Genomic DNA, 20,465 nt, shown 5'->3' with positions numbered 1-20,465 from the left:
GACAGATGGGTGATCTCCAACGAATTGGTTAAGAATGTAATACAGTTAATGATCCTTCCTAGAACCCTGTCTGACCACTCTCCAGTCACTGTTACCGTCAGCTGGGGTCCTGATCCCGGCCGGACTCGCAACTGGAGATTGAAACCCCTCTCCTTACTGGACCCGGAGTTCTGCTCCGAGCTCGAGCTGTCGATTGAGGAGTTCTTCGAGACTAGCAGGGGCTCAGTAACGTCTCAGGCCACTCTATGGGAGTCCTTTAAGGTTTATATTAGAGGGATTGCATTGTCCAAGGAGAATGGCGTCCTTAAGTCGATCCGGAGAGATCTTGCCACTAGTGAATCCAGACTATCAACCCTAGAAGCTACATGCTCACTTCACTCTACCCCGGGCAACCTGGCTGACATCGGGATGGAATTGGACAAGTTCCGTTCCCTTGCGGATCGTGAACAAAGGTTCTTGGATAGTCCTGGCATGGCGAGCGCCCCGGTCGATTTCTGGCTCGATTGATCTGTCACGAGGCGGGGTCCCCACACATACTCGGTATTGAGAGGCCTGACGGCTCCATGGCTGTCTCTTCGCAAGACGTCAACAGGGAATTTTTCACATTCTACAAAACCCTATACTCTAACTCAGATGAGGTGTCGGTGGCGGAGTTTGACTCCTTTCTCAATGCACTTCCTCTGTCAACCCTGTCTCTGGAGACCGCGGGTTCCCTTGACTCCCCACTCACACTGGAGGAGCTGTCGGACGCTATTGACTCCTTATCCTCGGGACGTGCCCCTGGATCGGATGGTATCCCAGTCGAATTTTACAAACATTTCAAGTCACAGTTGCTCCCTCACTTGCTGGCTCTTTGGGAGGAGTCCGTGGAGGCAGGTGTATTCCCCCCCCTCACTCCGTGAGGCTACAATCACAGTACTACTTAAATCTGGTAAACCCACTTCGCAATGCGGTTCATATCGCCCGCTCTCACTTATAAATTGTGATGTCAAAATATACGCCAAGGCTCTGGCTCTCTGGTTAGCTCCCTTCCTACCATCTATCATCCATCCGGACCAGGCGGGTTTCATCCCAGGTCGCTCTACCTCCCTGAACCTGAGGCGTCTATTTAACATCATTAACAGAATCGGTCCCGAGACGCACGCAGTGGCTGTCACCCTTGACATGCAAAAGGCGTTTGACTCGGTTTCGTGGAGGTATCTGTGGCGGGTCCTTGAGGGTTGCAAATTCGGCCCCTCCTTTCTCTCCTGGGTCAGATTGCTTTACTCTACTCCTGTTGCCAGGGTCCGCACCGACGACCGTTGTTCCCCCCCCTCTTTGAGATCGCCAGGGGGACGAGACAGGGGTGCCCCTTCTCTCACTTGATCTTCGCTATAGCAATTGAGCCTTTCGCCGACATGCTCCGCCAATTCCACGCTCATAGAGGCCTCCGCTCTGTGGGCCAGACGGACATAGTGTCCCTATATGCGGATGACGCATTGTTGTTTGTGCGCTCTCCCTCCATCAATTTACCCCCAATACTGGAGGACATCATTCAGTTCGGTCGAATTTCGGGCCTTAAAGTGAATTGCTCGAAATCCACTGTTTTCCCACTCACGGAATGCACTCTCCCTCCCCCCGACACCCTTGGTTTCACATGGGCTCAATCCACATTTACCTACTTGGGGATAGTGGTAACGCGCCAGCGGGCGCTGACCTTCCAGGAAAACTATCAGAAGTATCTCACACACCTAACGGCTAAGGTCCGGGTCTGGGACAAACTGCAGATTTCCCTGGCAGGCAGGATAGGATTGTTGAAAATGGTGGAGTTGCCCCAGTTGCTTTACAGGTTCACTAACGTACCCTTGTGGCCAGGGGTGGGCTTCTTTCGTGATTTGACCCGCACTGTGAATTCCTTTCTTTGGCACTCTGGTGCGGTCCGCCTAAAAATCGATACCCTTTCCACTCCCATGTCTAACGGGGGCTTCGGTGCCCCTGACTTTCTTAAATACTGGCTGGTGTCCCAAATCCAATATACTTCTTATTGGTTTAATACAACAGACCCCCCCCCCCCGCATGTCCAACTTGAGAGGCTTGCGGTTTGCGACCGGGACATCCGCTCCCTGGTGTTACAACCCGCTTGTTACAACCCGCTCCCTTGGTACTGGACTCACAGAGCCCGGTTGCCTGCACATCCATCGCATTAGCAAAAATGTGGAAGCTGACTGGAACCGCTTACGCCTTCCACGGTAACCTCCCTCTTTGGAATTTTCACCCAGGGGTCCCGCGGGTTCCACCAGGCACGGTTCGTCACTGGGCGGACGCGGCTACGAGTTGCTACAAGACGTGTTTGACCAGGGTATATTTGTTGAATGGCCCGATCTCCCCTTGCCCTTGAGGAGCGGCCAGAGTGTATGGCTCCAATATACATCCCTCCGTAGGGCCCTCAAGCGTAATTACCCAGCGTTCCCCGCGTTGCCACCAGACGACCCTGCCATTGAGGAGCTCTCCTCCCCCGGGCCCACGAGGGGTAAAATCTCCAGGTTATATACTATGTTACAATCCAGATCTGTCCCAGACTTTGCCAAACTGAAGCGTGCTTGGGAGGCAGACCTTGGTGCTGAAATGTCGGATGAGCGCTGGGCACACCTATGCGAGCGCACACCTCGAGTGTCCTTCTACTCCCGGTTTAAACTAATTCAGTTCAAAGTACTACATAGGTTTCACTACACCCCAATCAGACTACATTGCATGTCCAGTGATCACCCTGCCAGCTGCCCCAGATGCGGCCAGGACGATGCCGACTATATCCACATGATTTGGTCCTGCCCCCGCCTCTCACAGTTTTGGGAAGCAGTTTGCTCGACAGTATCCGCTGTGATTGACCATCCCATTGGTCCTTCCTCGGTTTTATGCCTCTTTCACGACCTCCCAGGCCTCTCCCGTGATTCCAAGAAACTAGCTGGCCTCTGCCTGCTTCTCGCGGTGCGCTCCATCCTGCTCTGCTGGCTTCGCCCCTCACCTCCCACACATGCCCAATGGCTGAGAGTGGTCACGTGGGCCTCGGACTCTGAGGAAGCCTGGTCCCATATGCAACCCACCCACTCCAGGCCTAGAAATATCTGGCTCAGGTTCCGCTCTTACATGTCCGATCTTGTCGTGACACCGGATGCCTCCCCTCCACCCGCTTCCCCCACCAGCTTGGGTCCTCACCCCTATCATAGTTTTCTGTTGCCCTCTCCATGCTGTGACTGTGTTCATTGTTTGTGCCATCATGTGTAGTAACCTCTGCGCACCTACATTATGTACACTGTGTTCATACTGTAATTGCCTGACGCTGTTCGCCTGTGTTTTGCTGCCACGCTGAATAATAAAAAGAAGTTTAAAAAAAAAAAGTATGAGGGTAACATTGGCTTCTTCCATGGAAGGGGCAATTCTACCCGACCGACGGAAGGAGTTGTATAGTGACGTCAATTGTGGGGCCAGTTGCGAGATAAACAGTTTATAGAAAGCTGCAGTATAGCCATCCGGGCTAGGAGCTTTATGTACCGGGAGATCTCTTATCACCCCTCTTACCTCCTCCTCCGAGATTTCCTGGTTAAGGAATTCCCTCATTTCCCTACTAATTTCCCCCAGGTGCACTTGTTGCAGGAATTGCTCCTGCATATCACTGCAGGGATGCTGCGAGGCGTATAAGGAATCATAACTCTGCTAGAGCCTCCTGTAGTTCTTCCTGCCTCGTAACCCGGACCCCCGCTCCTACCTTCAATGCCGTGATCGCAATTCTCGCCCTTTTGCCCCTTAACAGACGTGCCAAGAGAGCATCTGATTTATTAGCCTTAGCATAATACTTTTGTCTTACTGCTAACAGGGCTCCCTCAGCCTTTTTCGTGCGCAGGACCTCCAGTTGCCCCACCGCTTTCCTGTAGGCCCGCATTGCTTTCCGGGAAGGGGTACCTCCCGCTGCCTGCCTAGCCCCTTCTACTTCTGCCTCTAGCTGGGCTTCTAATGTCAGTAATTGCTTCGCCCGATGGGCCGATGCCGCAATAAACTCTCCCCGGAGAGTGGCCTTGAATGCATCCCACCTTATCCCCTCCCCGTATCCTGCTTCCCGTTAATCTCAAAAAAGACCTTCATTTTCTCTTCAATACGCCCCCGAATTTCCGGATCCCTCAATATGGCCCCTGGTAATTTGCAGCCCCAGATTCCTTTTACCCTCCGGCCTAGCTCCATTACCATAGAAACCGTCTTGTGGTCTGCTATCCCTATTGGACCAGTGCATACTTCCCGAATGTTCCCCATTAGGCCTACTGATACCCATATATAGTCAATCCTAGATTGTGATCCATGGACTCCTGACAGAAAAGTATATCCATCCTCATCCCCCTTCAATTCCCTCCAAACATCTCCTATCCCCATCCTGCCAAACCTCTCCTTCAACTCCTCAGACATTACCGCCCCTCCCCCGTCTACCGACCCTGTCTTTCTCCCTGTCCCATGCTGTATTCAGATCCCCCAATAGAACAATTTGACCCCAACTCTGCTCTTCTAATACCTTTAAAATCCGTTGCAGGAACTGCTCTTGACCGGAGTTGGGGCTGTACACCACAGCTATTGTATAGGGAGCCTCTTGATATTCCCCCTGACCACTATATATCTCCCTTTCTTGTCTCTGGGCACATCACAGACACTGAATCCCACTGTGTTTTGAATGGCCAGGGCTACTCCCTTTGTTTTACTTTGACCTGAGGCATGGAGAATCTGGTCGAAGCCCCGCAATTTTAGTCTGCCCTGATCTTTCCGCAGCAAGTGTGTTTCCTGAAGCCCCATGAAGTCTGGCCTTTCCTTCTGTGTGAAGTTCTCCAACTTCCTTTTAAGAGGGGTATTCAGCCCTCTTACGTTATGCATTAGCCACTTAGAGTTACCCAGCAAAAAAGGGTTGCCACTACGCGGGAGTGCCCCTTTGCCTGCCCCCCACCCCGCTGCTAGTCGCCGTCCCCTCTCTTCCCCCCTCTTCCCCCACCCTCTCCCTCTCCCCTCCCCCCGAAGGCAAAAACCTTCCTGCACTCTCCCTACTCCCAACTCGGGCATCAACACCCTTTCAGTTCCAACATGGTTGCTCCACCTGCAACCCTTTAGCTAAATCACCCTTCTAGAGGCCCACCACCCCTGTCGTTACCATTCCAGTTTAGGACTCCGTCACAGTCTTGCCTCACGCTTCACTGAGTTTCCCTTTGTTCTGCGGAATGTCGTTCTTGGCCTCCCCTTTTTTTTATCCCCAACTGTCCATTCCCATGGTCGAGACCTAGGTCGGCCACTCCAAACTTTCTGACCTGAACTTGCTGGGGTATCCTTGAGGTCTAGTCGCAGAAGATCAGACCCTTCCTGGAGAGAGGTAATCCATCTCTGGGTCCCCTGCCATTCAAAAAGCAAGCCAAGCAGAAAGGTCCCTTTGTATCGGACTGCTTTCTAGAATGAAGACTTTCAGCAGTGGTGCCATTTGTTTCCTTTTCAGGAGTGTGCTATTCGCCAAATCTTGAAAGAGAGCAATCTGGTGGCCCTCATACATAATTGGTTCCTTTAGTCTTGCTGCCCTGAGAACCGCTTCCTTCTGAGCGTACCTCGTAAATGCTGCGAGCACATCTCTCGGCCTTGCTGTCTGACCTTTGGATTATCGCCCGGTTCTGTGTGCCAGATCCAGTTCTATCATCTCCGGGCTGCCCTCTTCCAGGATATCAGCAAAGATGCCCTGAAGCACCGCCTTCAGATTCTTGTCTGGCACTGATTCCGGCAGGATTTTCACCCTTATATTGATCCTATGAGACCTGTTTTCCAAGTCCTCCATCTGAATTTCGAGATTTCTGGTGGCAATGTCCAGCCTTTCCATAGCTTCACTATTAGCTGAAGTATCTGTATCTACCTCTTGAAGCCCTTTCTCCAACGCATCAGTTCTTTCTCCTAATTGTCTCAGCTCATGTTTCATTTCCCCAATGGCTTCATTCAAGTCATTACGCATCAGCTGGAATTGTTCCTGGAAGGTCTTTGCCAGATTTGCTTACAAGGCATGTAGTTCCCCCGGCCAGGAATTCCTGTCTAGACATGGGTGCCAAGTCCTCTGATTCCCCTTGCATGGGTTCCTCTCCTGTTCGCCTCAGGGAGGCCCCAGGTCCATCTTTCAAGGACTGGGCCGGCCACATCGCCGGAAGGGTGCCCGGGGTATCCCCCAACGCTTGCGGCACTCTCCCCCCTTTCTCTTTGAGTTTCATGGACATGCCGCTCGCTTCTCCTCAGCGGGTGTGCCCCCGCAACTGCCGCCCTGCACCAGTCCTCCACCGCTCCTGGATGATCCGAGAGAAATACTAGGGGGGCTGATGCCGCTTTTCCCTCTCCAACCCCAGCCAGTGCCCCGACTGGCCTCCTTGTTATCGCTTCTCCTACTGTCCGGTATGCGGGTTCCGGAGATTCCCCTCACCCCTCGGAGGAACCCTTTGTATGGCGTATAGCTGATTATAGCTCCGCTATTGCACTCCTCAGCCAGTGGTCCAACCCATCCCGCGCCCCTCACGGGGCCCTCCGCTCCAAGAAAGGCCCCCCAACCTCCAGGGGTGCGGATAACGTCTCTGCCCACCTCCAAATCGTCAGGGGGTGGTGGTACAGTCCCAGCCCCCTCAGGGCCATTGCCCCACACTATAGACACTGCTCCGTGTTCAGGGGCCCCCCACCTTCCCGCACAGTTGCTCACCTTCTATCTGGCTGGGAGCTGTGCAGCACCGATCTGCCCGCCGGTCGGGGAAGCCCGCAGGGCCTGGGTTCCTTTCCCCACCGCTTGCAGGTCGTTCGCTTAAAGGGGTCTCCCCCCCTCTCTCCACCTCGAGGGTTCCTCCGCAGACCGCCGACGGGCTGGGGCCACTATCCTGTCCAGCTGCCTCAAGTTCACCTCTGCCGATCCTCTCTCCACAACGAGGCCGCGCCCGCTTATGCCTCCGATCGCTCTCACAGTCCCTCGGACACGCTCGGGTTCGCCGGCGGGGGCAGGCCGCTCCCGGGGCCGTGCTTCCTAGTTTCTCCTTTCTGGCACCGGGCCGGTGACTAACAGCTCCCCAAGGATGCCTCCCCGCCGTGCGCCACCCAGGCAGAGGAGTCCTCGGGGTCTCCGGCGTTGCGGCCCTCTGCCCCGCCTCTCTGGGGAACGCCGCTCCTTTCACGTCCCCCAATATGAGCGTTCCCGGCCCCGATGCGCTCCGCTCCTCAGTGGTCTCCTCGGCTCCAAGCGTTGCACCCTCCAAACTGCTGTTCCGAGTCGACCGGCTCGTTTTGCTTTCCTCCTTCACTTCTAACCCCTTGGGGGAACGCGCAGCGTTAACGATGGGTCCGCAGATGGGGTGGTGGGCACCTTTCGTCCAGCGGGTCCGGAGAGCACTGTTGGCACGTCTACACAGTGCCGGCGGCCATCTTGGAATCCAGGCATCAGCATTTTGACGGCGAGTCCCATCCAGGAAGGTACCCATGAGAAGATGTTGTCAAACCATGTGCTTGACTCCGCTCCGCCTTCTTTCTTCATGCGTTCCCCAAAGTTGTGCACTGCGGTGATAACGTGCAATAGTGTCCCATTATCTGCGTCTTCAGAAGGCACGAATGTGCAACACGCGCTCACCATTTTTCGGCAAATGCCTCCATCCATCGCCGTCAACAGGTCTAGGACATACCTGTTTTGCATTGTCATTAGTCTCCGAGCCCTTAGCTCCACCTTGATCACATTGAACCCTTCTTCAGTGTCAGTTGCCAGTTGGATCAACTCTCAGCGCGTGATCTGCAGCCACTTCGCGTTCGTTCGTGCCTGGATGCTCGGGACAAGGGAGGCGAAAAAAGGTCTCTGCTGAACTGAATAACCTGTACTTATCTGGGATCTTTGCCAACAGTTCTGAGGAGGCTTTTGATATATAATTTGATGACCTTCGTTTCTGGGATATGCCCCCTTCGATGTGGCCCTCCGACAGGGCATACAGCGGTGGCTCCTCAGTGGGTGGGGCGTTGGCTGCTAATCAGACCACTGTCCTACTTCCTTCTCTGATGTGGCTCTCCGGGATCACCATTAGGGCTGAGTGCAGCTTTGCCAGGGAACACGTGCCCCTCCATGATGGTGGGAGGTGCATGTACGCCCGTTTGCCACAGACCCAGTAAGTGTCCATCAGGGCGGCTGTTCCCTTTTTCATGTCTGGTATCATGAGTGTTTTAATGCAGTTCGTTTTTCTTCCCAGATTATTTTTCCTTCTTCCAGGAAGCAAAGTTCATTTGAGATTTCTTTCTGCAGCTTGAATGGTTTTTCTATGGCGCTCACCCACGTCAGTTTGGCTGTGTTCTGTCCAGATTGTGGTACAGGTTTTCTCGACCCATTGTAGTTTTTCAGTTGGCAACCCTCGCAGTGCTTCAGCCTTACACGTTATCACGTCATCCTTCCACTTGTTTTCGGAGAATAGTGTTCCTTTTATGATGAAAACTGGTTCATTCAAGCATACCACTCCTTTGGCTCTTGAGTAGCATGTCTTCTCATTTTGCATCATTTCTAACGATACCGTGTGTGCCTGGAAGGTGTTCTTAACTCTACACAGAGTGAGATGAAGGAGACATTGGGCATTTGTGAGAGGCAGTTCTTGTGGCAGCAAGACCTTAGGTGTGCCAGAAGCATGGGGAATCAATGAGCACACATAGCAACTTTCATTAGTTGTTTGCTTAGCTGTGGAACTCATGTCTGCATACCATTTATTTGATTGGTGTGGGTGTCTGGGATCTTCTATTGTGTCCAGCCCCAGGCCAGAGTATTTGTCATATTGTTTCCTACCCAATTCCCTCCTCCTTCTACTGCTTTTAAGGAATTTTTTCGCATTCCTGGCTGCTCGTAGTAGTGTATCCCTTTCCCCCGCCACCCCTTTTCCCACTCGTCATACAGGGTCATGAAGTTATTAGTCATTTCTGCATTTTCTTTCATTCTATCTGTGATGTAAACATTTTCTATCGGTTGACCGTTTGCTGGGGTGGGCAGGGTAGCAGTGTTGTCATATAGCCATGATATAGCAGAGGGATTGCGATCATTTAAATCATATACACTGACATTTTTTGCATTGAGTTGGGGCTTTGGGAGTGTAGTTGGGCTGTTACTGGTAACATTATGCTGCTTAGCCTGGTCGGGGTGAGGGCAGTACCCCCATACCAGCTGGAAACCATCCCATATCAAATAATGACCCTCCTTAAACGGTTTAGTTGCATTCTCCATAATGGTTCCATTACGTCCCCCCTCATTTATCTCCATGGGGATAAATGCAACGGCCCAGTAAGTTACGAGCCCAAACATGATAGTTAAAAAATAGAATTGCACAAACAGTCAAACCACATTCATACGAATAAGTCTGCAAATCAAAAGTTACATTTCTATTCCTAATTTCCGTTGCAGGCTGCCTGTTAGTTAGCATGGTTTCTCCTACATGTTAAAACATAAAAACATATTATGCATACAGATACATTGAAATTCACATTTCTCAATTTCTGATAGTACAGGTAAGGAGTGGAAGAGGAAAAAAAAGAGTGAAAGAGAGGGAGAGGGAGAGAGAGAGAGAGAGATTTCATTTATTTACATTTTCTTTTATATTTTGACACACATTAAATATACTTGTCATGTATTGTCATTCAGTATTCTTGTACATCACGCGGAGACATTCAGTGTGGCTATTTTGTCATTGTTCTACTCTTGTGCTTCTAGTACATTTTCTCCTTCTGTGCTATTCACCTGTGTGACGCTGTCATAAGCCCTTTGGACGTCTGTCAAATGTATCCAATACCTCAGGCCCTTTACCTTTACAGCCATGGGCCTGCAATACACCACCTCGTATGGGCCATGAAATCTTGGGGCATTCCACCTACGTACAAAGCTTCTGACATAAACCATGTCTCCTGGCTCTAGCTGCCCTGTTGGTATTTCTTTTTCTGTATTTGATGCGTCTGATTCTCCCTCGCCTGTGAATGGTGGTGCGAACTGCCTTGCTATCATGTGGGCAGTTTTAGTAAGTTTTGTCAGATACTCATTAAATTCTTCCCCCAGTACAGTTGCGCTCCTGTGGGCGTCGGAATGTCTGTGAAGCGGTGAGTTTGCTGTGTGCATTCGTCTTCCTGTCACAATCTCATTGGGTGACAGATGGTGGTCCTTGCTGGGCAGATTTCTCAGCTCGATAGGGCCATGGGAAGACGGTGCACCCAATTAGTTTTAAGAGTAAAGCAAAGCTTTGAGAGTCTCCCTTTCAACAGGCCATTTATTTTTTCCACCACACAGTTACTTTGCGGGTGATAAATCAAGCACAATTTGTGTTTTATGCCCAACGTTGATGTTACTTCCTTAAAGAGATCATTAACGAAGTGCGTGCCATTGTTTGAGTGAATTACGTTGCAAATTCCCCAGCGGGGGAATACCTCTCTCACCAGAAACTTTGCAGAGCAATTCGCATCAGGATGTGCACATGGTCCTGCCTCGAACCACCTTGAGAATGGGCACATTACCACTATCATGTACCTAGCTCCATTGCACCTTTCCCCCATGTCTGCATAGTCAATATGCAGCTCTCTGAATGGGCCTATTGACTTGGGTATTGTCCCTCTTATTGTTCTTAGAGTCATGCCTGAATTGTATATCTGGCACGTTGTACATTCCATTGCCAATTTTGAAAGTTGTTCTTGCAACCCAGGGATCAACCAGTGTTCTTGTATTTCTGCAGCAATGTGTTGTTTTGCATTGTGTGCAGGAAAATGCAATTGCTGGAATGCCACTTCTAATAATTTAGTGGGCATGACCACCTTCCTTGTATTGTTTTGTCGCCACAATAAATCCGTTGCTGACTGGCTGCATCCCCTCTTTTCCCACAGTTCTTTTTCCTCTTCTGTTGCTCCTTCTTGCAGCTCTAATATTTGTGATATGGGCATAGTGTTGTAACCATCTGGGAGGTCCTCCACTGTTTCCTTCCTCACTAAGTACTCGCCTGTCCTTTCTTTTACAAAATAGGATGCTTCCTTGGCGGCAGCGTCCGCTGCCGCGTTTCCCAAAGAGACGAAATCGTTGTTGGTAGTATGGGCTTGGCATTTCACTATTGCCACTGCAGTGGGATCCTTCAAGGCCTCCATAAGTTCTTTCAGGAGTTCTGCATGTTGCACCGGGGACCCATCAGCCCTATTAAATCCCCTTCTCCCCCACCTTGCAAGTCCCCCATGTACCGTTGCAGTCATGTATGCTGAGTCTGTGTAGATTGTGACTGCACACCCCTTTGCAGCGCAGCGCTTAAATCAATGCTATGAGCTCTGCCACTTGTGCTGAAAAATGGACGGGCAGGCGCTGCTGTATTAGCACTTCGTACTCACCTTCTTCCAATCGCACGACAGCCACCCCTACATGTTTTTCTCCTGTTTCTGAATTTATGGTGGCTGACCCGTCTATGAAAAATATTTCACCTTCAGCTAGTGCGTTTTCACTCACTATTGTTGCCCCACTTTCCTCTCCTTGGAATGTCGCACAGTCATGTGCTTGTATGTCCTCCACGGTGCAAGGTTCTGAAATGAATCTAGCAGGGTTGACCACCTTACATCTCACTACATGTATGTTGGCGCTAGATAGGATTACTTCATATGCGGTGGCTCTTTGTGTGGTCAGTGTGCTTTTGGATCGCTCTAGTATGGCAAACAAGGAATGTTCCACGTACAATGTCACTGAACACCCATTACTATTGTGGCGCTTTTCTCAATGGTGAATGTGGCAGCTGCGAGGGCCTGTTCACAAGCAAAGTGTCCCTGCATTACTGCGTCTAGTGTTCCACTGTAGTATGCCAAAGGCTTGTGCCCCAATGATGTTTTTTGTGTTAAGACTGCCATCATGAGCGTTCCTTTGCAGTGTGAGAACAGGTAGAACTCGCGTTCATAGTGTGTGTTCGCGAGTACTGGTGCACTTGATAGGAGTTCTTTGAGTGAGGTGAATGCGTCGCACACTTCTGAGTCCCACTTGATCTCTGTATTTTCCTTCTGTGCTTCTATGAGTGCCTGAAGCAAGGGGCGTGTGTATGACGCATAATCTAAAATCCATGCACGGCAGTAGTTGCACATCCCTAGGAATGTTTGCATGTCCTTCACTGTTTTTGGTCTTCCTACAGCTGAGATGGTTGCTACTCTGTCTGGAATTATTCTCTTGCCATCCTTTGAAATCAATTGCCCCAGGTACAGCACTTCACGTTGACAGTATTGCAACTTTTCTCTGTCTACCTTGTACCCCTTTTGGGCTAGCAATGTCAAGAGGGCAATGGAGTCTTTTCCACATTCGGCTTTGTTTTTACTGCAGATCAGGAGATCATTCACGTACTGAATTATCGTGCTGTCTGCTGTCATGTTTCCAAGGTCTTCATGCAATATTCTGTTAAATATGCTGGGGCTCTCACAATAACCCTGGGGCAATCTGCAGTGTTCATACCTCCTCCCCCCTAGGGTGAATGCTGTCAGGTATCTACACTCTTCTGCGAGTGGTATTGAAAAGAATGCATTCTTCAAATCCACCACAGTGAAGTGAGATGCATCTTTTGGGATACTGCATAGAATAGATGCAGGATTTGGGACCAAAGGGAACTCTTTCTGAATGATATCATTAAGTGAGCGTAGATCTTGGATCATCCTCCATGCCCCTCCTTTTGCTTTTTTGATTGGGTAAATGCATGTGTTACATGGGGAGTTTGAGGGTACTATTATCCCCTGTGTCAATAGTGCGTTGATTGTTTCCTTTATCCCTTCTTCTGCTTCCCAGGACAGGGGGTATTGTTTTACTCGGGGCAGTATGGCTCCAGGCTTAAGGTTAAATTTCACTGGAGTGACCCCGTGTAGTAGCCCTACGTCATGTGGACCTGCTGTCCATAACGGGCAGGGCACCGATTGCATGTCATTGTTGAAGAACGATGGTGGGGCCCCCACTACCGCCATGAGCTTTACTGGCACCTGTCTTTGCTGAATCATTATTTCACAAGGGATCGCTATCTCCATTAGGATTTCTCCATCACTCTGAGTCTGTGAAAAGCTCCTCGTCTGACAAATCTTGAAGTGCAATGTCGGCGTTTATGCACAACACTGTACGCCACTCGCACCCGTGTATGTCCAATGCAATTACAGCTATTCTCTTGGCCGAGACTTGTACTGCATGTATGTCCAGTGACATGACCGTCCCTGGCACTATCTCTGGGCGGGCTATTGGACAAAAAACAAATTCTGCTGGCACCCTCCACTCCAGCTTTTTTAACTGGGACCACCCGGGCCAATGTTTTTAACCCATGGAGGGACATATCTGGGTCCACCGGTATGCCGCGCACCTCTGGGCATGTTGCTCATGAATATATCACTAACTTTACACGCATGGAGCACATCCCTGGGGTTGAGGAAACAATCCCTCCTCTTTTGGTAAATGAAATAGTCATGTTAAGCTTGCTGAGGAGGTCCCTCCCCAGTAGGTTGACAGGGGATTTCTCATAATACAATAGAGGTGCCCTTACTGTTTTTCCCCCTACTGTTACATCCAAATCTTCTGTGTAAGGAACTTCGACCACCGCTCCAGAGAACCCCTGCATTTCCAATTTACGATTAGATAGCGGAAACCGGCCTTCATGTATACATGACTTCTCGGCTACAGAATCTACCATAAAGATGAATAGCTTATTCCCTATCTCTGCCCCTATCAATGGTTCCTCAGTTGCATTGAAGGTTGTCGATAGGATTGGACAGGCAAGTGCTCCCTGTGGGCTGTCCTATGCTGGGTGTTGTCGTTTCCCCTTGACTGAAAACATTACCTGACACTACCGCTACTCCTCCATATGGGCCAGGTGCGCCATTCGGTGTCGTGGTGAAGGGGTTGTTTTGTGTGTAGGGGAGGTGTTCGCTACTTTGTGGGTGTTGTTGAACATTATGTGTTTGTTCCCTATTTTGCTCTTGCTCTCTGTATTCTTGCTGTTCTCTTTCCCCCCCCGTCCCAGGGCAATCCATAGGGGCTCCCTGGATGGGGGTGCCCGCAATACTGATCATCTTGGCAGGCTGGGTTCGGTCTGCTTCTATACTCGCGTGAGAAATGTCCCCACCTCCCACAATTCCAACAGTTTCCTTGGTTCCCACTGGGTCCTGGTCCCCCATTTCCGCCATTACCTCCATATCCCTGTCCACTTCCTCGGCGCCCCCTGTACCCACCTCTCCTGTTGCTGGGGTGCCACACTTGCCACTGCTGCACTCGGTAGTCCTCCTGTCCATTCCACTGTTTTTGCCCGTTGTCTGCCCAATTTGCAGCCATCCTCCCCTGTATCGCTACCAATCCCTCCTCCTCCTCTGCATCTCTGTCGTGGGGGAGTGCTGCTACAGCTGCAGCGACCTTCACTAGTTTTGTTTGTATTAGTTTAGCTTCATCTGCCAGCCTTTTTTGTACCACCGCCTTCTCCCTTTCATTGATTTTTTTTGCAATGGTGAACTATTATGCTCTGTATTTCTGGCCATCCCTGTGCCTCGATCCCTGCTATTTTATCAAGCCCTTTTTGGGCTTCTTTCGGGAGCCCCCTCTTTATTATGAAGTAAAATAAGGATGTTGATTGGTCATACGGCGTACCCGTTTCAGCTCTCCACATCTCCTGCACTCTGAAAATGTAATCCATAGCCTCTTCCCCATCATTCATGGTGCATTGCATCACTGACTGTAAATCTGGCATGTCCGGGAATGTTTCCCTCAACGTGTCCCAAACTCGCGCCATCATGTCTGTCACTGTCCAATGTTATTCCCTGGAAACCTGCTTTTGCCCATACCCGGTCTGATTGGTCACCTACTGCTGACACAAGTAAGCTCTTGACATCTCCTGTGGCCAGAGGTACTCCCACGGTTTGCTTCTCGAAGGCATATATCCGCTTACTGGCTCCTCTGGATAGTGGGGGCAATGATTTTAGTAAATTAGCCTTATCCATTTGTGCCCAGGGTATGTCATTTGGTCTTCCCGCCCCCCCCCGATGTATCAGTGGGAGTTGTAGGCGTCCCTTGCTTCCTCTCCCAATACTCACCTTTGACCCTTTCTTTCCCACCAGGGCCATCCTTCCCATCCTGTTCCTTAATCTCCCTGTCCATTCTTGTTCCATTGCTCTTCCCAATGGTGTCTCCCCAAACTCCACTAAATTACCCCCTGTGGCCATCCCTAATCTCCCAGCTTCTTGCTCGTCCTCTTCTATATCACACCATAGCTCTTCTCTCCCTTCATCCGCCACTTCTTCTCCCTCTGCACTCCCTCCAAGGTTGTGTGCTCCCAGTTCTGCTATCCTTGTGGGCTCCTGCTGTATCCTGAATAGTATCTCCCCCTTTTTCCACCCCTCCTCATTTGATTTATCTAGGGTGTGTGATCGGGACAATCGCTCTGATCTTGTTGTGCCTGGCTCACTTTGTTCACATATGCTTTGTATCCTTGATAGCTCTTCTCTAGCTATTGAGAGTCGTGTATCTAAGTCTTCTGTTAGTTTACATATGTTCACTGATGGCGTACTCACCTGCCCACTTGTTCGGGGGCAATCATATGGAGGTGGTGCTGTTGGTCGTGCGGTGGGGGCAGGGGTCCTGGTGGGCACATATATGGGGTCACTATAACCTTCAGTTGGTGCAGGCTTATTCAAGAGTGGGTACAATCGGGTTACCTCTACCGATCCCTCTTTTCCCCCGTCCTCCTTACCACCTTCTGCTCTTGCTGATGGGGTGGCAGTGAGGGCAGGTTGATCAAGTGTGGTGTCTATTTTCTTCGGTGGGGGTATTTCCTCAAATAATCGCCACAGATCTAGTATTTCTCTCCTGTTATGAAAATGTTTTCCTTTGTATTTTAGGAATATGCAGGTGGCCACCATATCCAGAACGTTCTCATCAAAGGACCCTCCTTGTGGCCAAACCTGGGGGAGACCCTCCCCCTTCAGCTCCGTGACCCACTGGTCAGGGTACTTAGTTATTCTTTCCGCAAGTCCCTGTAAACTTTTACAAATGTGTGTTAAGGGTGTCTCTGCCCCTATTTTTAGACCTGTGTTACTCTATTCTCTTGAGTCAATCTCCTCTATCACTATACGTGTGTAGCTGTATATGTGGGGCTCTACGCACTGTCAGTTCCTAACGATCAACGTATACTTTTACTCAAACAAAAACATTTCTTTGTCAAATCTTACCAGGTCACACTTACATTGACCACATCACCTGGAAATCACTTAAATCAGTATTAATATATAGAGACAATCGATTGCAAAAAACCATAAACACACAATGTGCACAACATACGACAGACATTCATCATACTTCAGCCTACACGCATAGCATTTACCCTCCCTGCCTGGCCCTTCACCTTTCCCTACGGCGACACCCCCTAACCCTCACACATCTTCTTTTTTTTATATATATATATGTGTATATATATATATATATATATATAATTTTTGTTTTTTTTTCCGTTCCCTTATGCGGACCTTGTTTTACCCCAAATAAGAAGAATAAGAGAAAGAAAGGCTAGTTCTAACGTATTTACTGTGTCTCTTTACTTAGACACCCTCAATTTATTTTTCCATTGTTTTACTTATTCCCAGCACTAGTCGAGATAGCACTATGCAGCGCCGCCTTCTACCCCCTTGCAGAGTTAGGTTCCCGTCCTCTTTTCCCTTTTTCACTTTTATATCCTAATGGCCATATGCAAAGAAAGAGAAAGTATTAGAAATTGAAAGTCCCCTCTATGTCCCCAACTTATTTCCCCTTGTTCTCTCGATTGGTCTGTCCAAGCGGCACAGCCTCACACTCAATAGCCCCACCCGGCTCCGGCGAGCGGTACTAATGGTTTTTTCAAACGGGACCCGTACCCTCTCGCCCTAACTGCATGCACAAGTCTCTGCATACCAGTTGCCGTAGGTGGGCGGCTCTGTTGAGCGGGCACGCCGTGCATCTCCACTGCGACCGGGGCCGTCTCGTCCCAAGGGGACAATTATTAAAATATATCACGTCTATGGGGTCACCACTGAATTGATTGATTGGTATTTTATTTCTATCGTGCTCGTACAGAAGTGTTTCAGAGCGCGACAAGGCAAGGGAGGGGAACAGGGGAGAACAAAACAGCGATCTTACTAGGCCCAGTGACATTGAGAACGTGCAACGTGCAAGTGCATGGGAGAGGGGAGAGGGGAAAATTGCATAGAAGGGGGGAGAGGTGGAAAGTGCGAAGCAGAGGAGAAACAGATAAATAACAATAAATAAATAATAAAGGCAACAAACAGTGGTAATGCAGCCAGCAATTTGCAAGTGCTAGGTTTAAGGCAGCAGACAGGGTAGGTCTGATAAGTGCAGGAAGAAAAAGGGGGGGCTGTATGGGTACAGATACAGACCCCAGTGCAAGGGGTGGCCCGGAGGCAGTGCAGCAGGGTGACGGGATGAGCAGGTACCTGGGCCCAAAAGACAGAGGGTGGCCAGGTGCACGGTGCCAAGAGAGAACAGATCAGCAGGGGATAAGGGGAGCGAAGGCAGAAGAAAAGAGGAAGGTCTTGAGGTGCTTCCGGAACCAGAGATGGTTCTCCTCAAGTTTTAGAGTGGCAGGGAGGCTGTTCCAGAGGGAGGCCCCAGCCGAAGACAGAGATCTGCCCCCCCCCCTCAAAACGCACCCCCCTTAGTGAGAGGCAATGACGGACACAACCCAGGAGGGAATTAGACCAAGACCAAGTGCGGGTGAGATCAAAAGGGTTTTTATCTAAACCAATATAGGGCATGCAAAGGACTCTGCAAACTCCGAGAGCACTCTGTCTGACAATAGCAAAGACAGTCCTACTTATTACAGAACTATGTCACGCATGACACAAGCTATAGGGGGCACATAGTCCTAGGGATTGGGTGGTGATGGCTAGGTGGTATACATTGTATACAGTTGCTGCTCCAGGATTGGCGGACGTCCGTGCGGTGCCACTCGGGGTGGATGGGTCTGCTGGGCTCATCGGGGTGGAGTGCTGGGCCGGACATGGCTTGTAGTGATGATTAGTGTCGATTCTGATACTTTGCCCTTGTGGCCAAACATTCACATTCATTCATCATGCTATACAATTTCAGTTGTCTTGTAACTCTTGCAATACATTGACCTCAGATCGAGAATGAGACAGGGACATTGATCTATAATAAGTACCCCAATACATCTGTTGTAAGGACACCTTAGGTTCAAACATGTTAATCCCATGAGTCCATGTGTGGGGTCGGGGGGCACAGGAGGGGTTACTTGATCCTCCTGTCGGTAAGAAATGGTATTATGATCTGTTGGTACAGGGGTGGGCACCTCCCTTCGAGGGCCATTAACTTGGGGTGAACGGGGATACCAATGGGCCGTGGGGGGCATGTAACCGGTGCCCGGGAGATGGTGGGATTTAGGACCAGGTAGCTCGTAATTCATAGTCAGGCTGTGGCGGCCTCTTGACCTGGGGGAGGTGGATGCTTGAAGCGGGTCCAGCAAGATTGGGAGGGGAGGCGAGGCTGTGCTGTTCGTACACCAGCTATCCCCGGCGAGCCTGGGGGGGAGGAGGGGGTAAGACGACCTTGCAGCTCTGAGCCTGTCTCCCTGCATGGGGCAGTGTATCGTACCATTGGCAAGGGGCAGGTGGCAACACTTGGGGGCTTCTGGGTTGTGCACTTTTATTTACATTAGTGAGAATATAAGCTGGGTGACTTTGTCATTTAGCACAATTTCATAACAGTTGATTTACGAACATGAGGTAGTGTTTGGTTGGTGAGCAAAAGAGGGCAACACATATTATACCATGATACAGTCTGGCTCCAGTCCCTTGGTGGGCCTACATACATTTCAGCGGTTCATTATTACACTATGTACAGGGGCTGTCAAAAGCTATCGCATAACATATGGCCACTCTTTTACACAATAGCAGCAAACGTTAGTAAACGCGACAAATATCACAAAAATGGTTACCACACAATACAAGGTGCCTCGGGGGTGTGCAGGGGTGAGGGGCGCCACACAGTCCAACTTAGAGGGCTTGGTACAGGGTCAGGGCATGCAGGATTGGGCTGGTTTCGCTTGCTTCCTAATGAGCCTGGTCACGACTCGGATAATGATGTACTGGGGAAAGTAAAACGATACAGTGTTTATTTTGTTGTTTGTTCGTGTCTGGTTGCTCGTGAGAACGAGCTCTCAGCGGATCTACCATGAGGTTGAGGCCGGGGGGGGGGGGGGGGAGTGCAGGCCTCTGTGAACGCGGTCAAGCAGGGGTCACGCTGTAGCTTTCTATGTGGGCAAGTTGTTCTGCCTGTGTTAGGTTTTAGCGCCCTTGACAAAATGGAGTTATCTAGTACAAAATGGTGCCTGTGTTGTGCCATATATGTGGTCGTGCAGCCTCACGTGTCGATCCGCAGCCACCTCGCCTCCCGGGCCCTGGGGCATGGGGGCTGCCAACGAGTCATGATTCTTCACCTGGGTAGGAGATGTAGGCTAGAGGGGGGGGTCCTATCGACCTGCCCTCCCCTACAGCGCTATGAGGGAACGTAAGCAGGCTTGATTCCGGGTTACAAGAATGCGGGCCAGCAGGAATGACTTAGTACAGTATTCTTAGCTACAATAACGTAGAAACATTCAGGCAAAAATAATGCAGCACACAGATAGAGCATGTGGAATGTCAACCAAAGAGCCTAGTTTTGTAGGCTTTCCTGAAGGCTGCGTGTGAGTCAATCAACCTTATCTGAGGGGGGAGGGAATTCCAGAAAGTAGCAGACATATTTGGGAAGCTAGTACCACCCTCACGCACTCTGTGGGTAATGGGTACAGTAATTCTGTTGGAATAAGCAGCTCAGGAGGGTCTGGATGGGGTGTGGAGGGCAATTGTTTGAGCTAGATAGGGAGGAGCCAGTCCGTGAAGACATTTGTGCGTCATGGCTAGTGTTTGGAAGACCATCCTTTCCTTGACGGGGAGCCAGTGGACCTTCCTCCTGACCTCAGAAATGTAGTCCCTTTTTGAGATGCCAATTGCAGCCCTCAGAGCGTTATTTTGGGCTAGTTGAAGTTTGGCCAGATCTTTGCGGGAGGTCCTTACAAAGAGGGCATTACAGTAGTCCAGCCTTGACCCAATTATTGCCCTGGCAATGGTGAGGCAATTCTGTTGGGATAGGAAAGGTATGGCTGCATTAAGAAGTTTGGAATGGTACACTGAGGAGGAAGCTATTGCATTAACCTGTCTATTCATGGTTAAGTCAGGTTCAATGTAAACGCTCAGTGTCTTAATGACTTGGGAGACAACGATGGGGATGTTATCCACTGTAAGGAGCAGTATTGTTCGTCCAATTTACCCAGGGTGGATGGGGATCCGAATAGCAGAAGTTCGGTCTTCTCACTGTTGAGGTATAACCAGTTTTCTGCCATCCAAGATTGGATCGTTGAGTAGATGGAGTTGAGGGTGTTTAG

This window comes from Ambystoma mexicanum, chromosome 2p (genome assembly GCF_040938575.1).
Source record: "Ambystoma mexicanum isolate Mex_15411 chromosome 2p, UKY_AmexF1_1, whole genome shotgun sequence".
Classification (NCBI taxonomy): Eukaryota; Metazoa; Chordata; class Amphibia; order Caudata; family Ambystomatidae; genus Ambystoma; species Ambystoma mexicanum.
Note: the sequence above shows the minus strand (reverse complement) of the source record.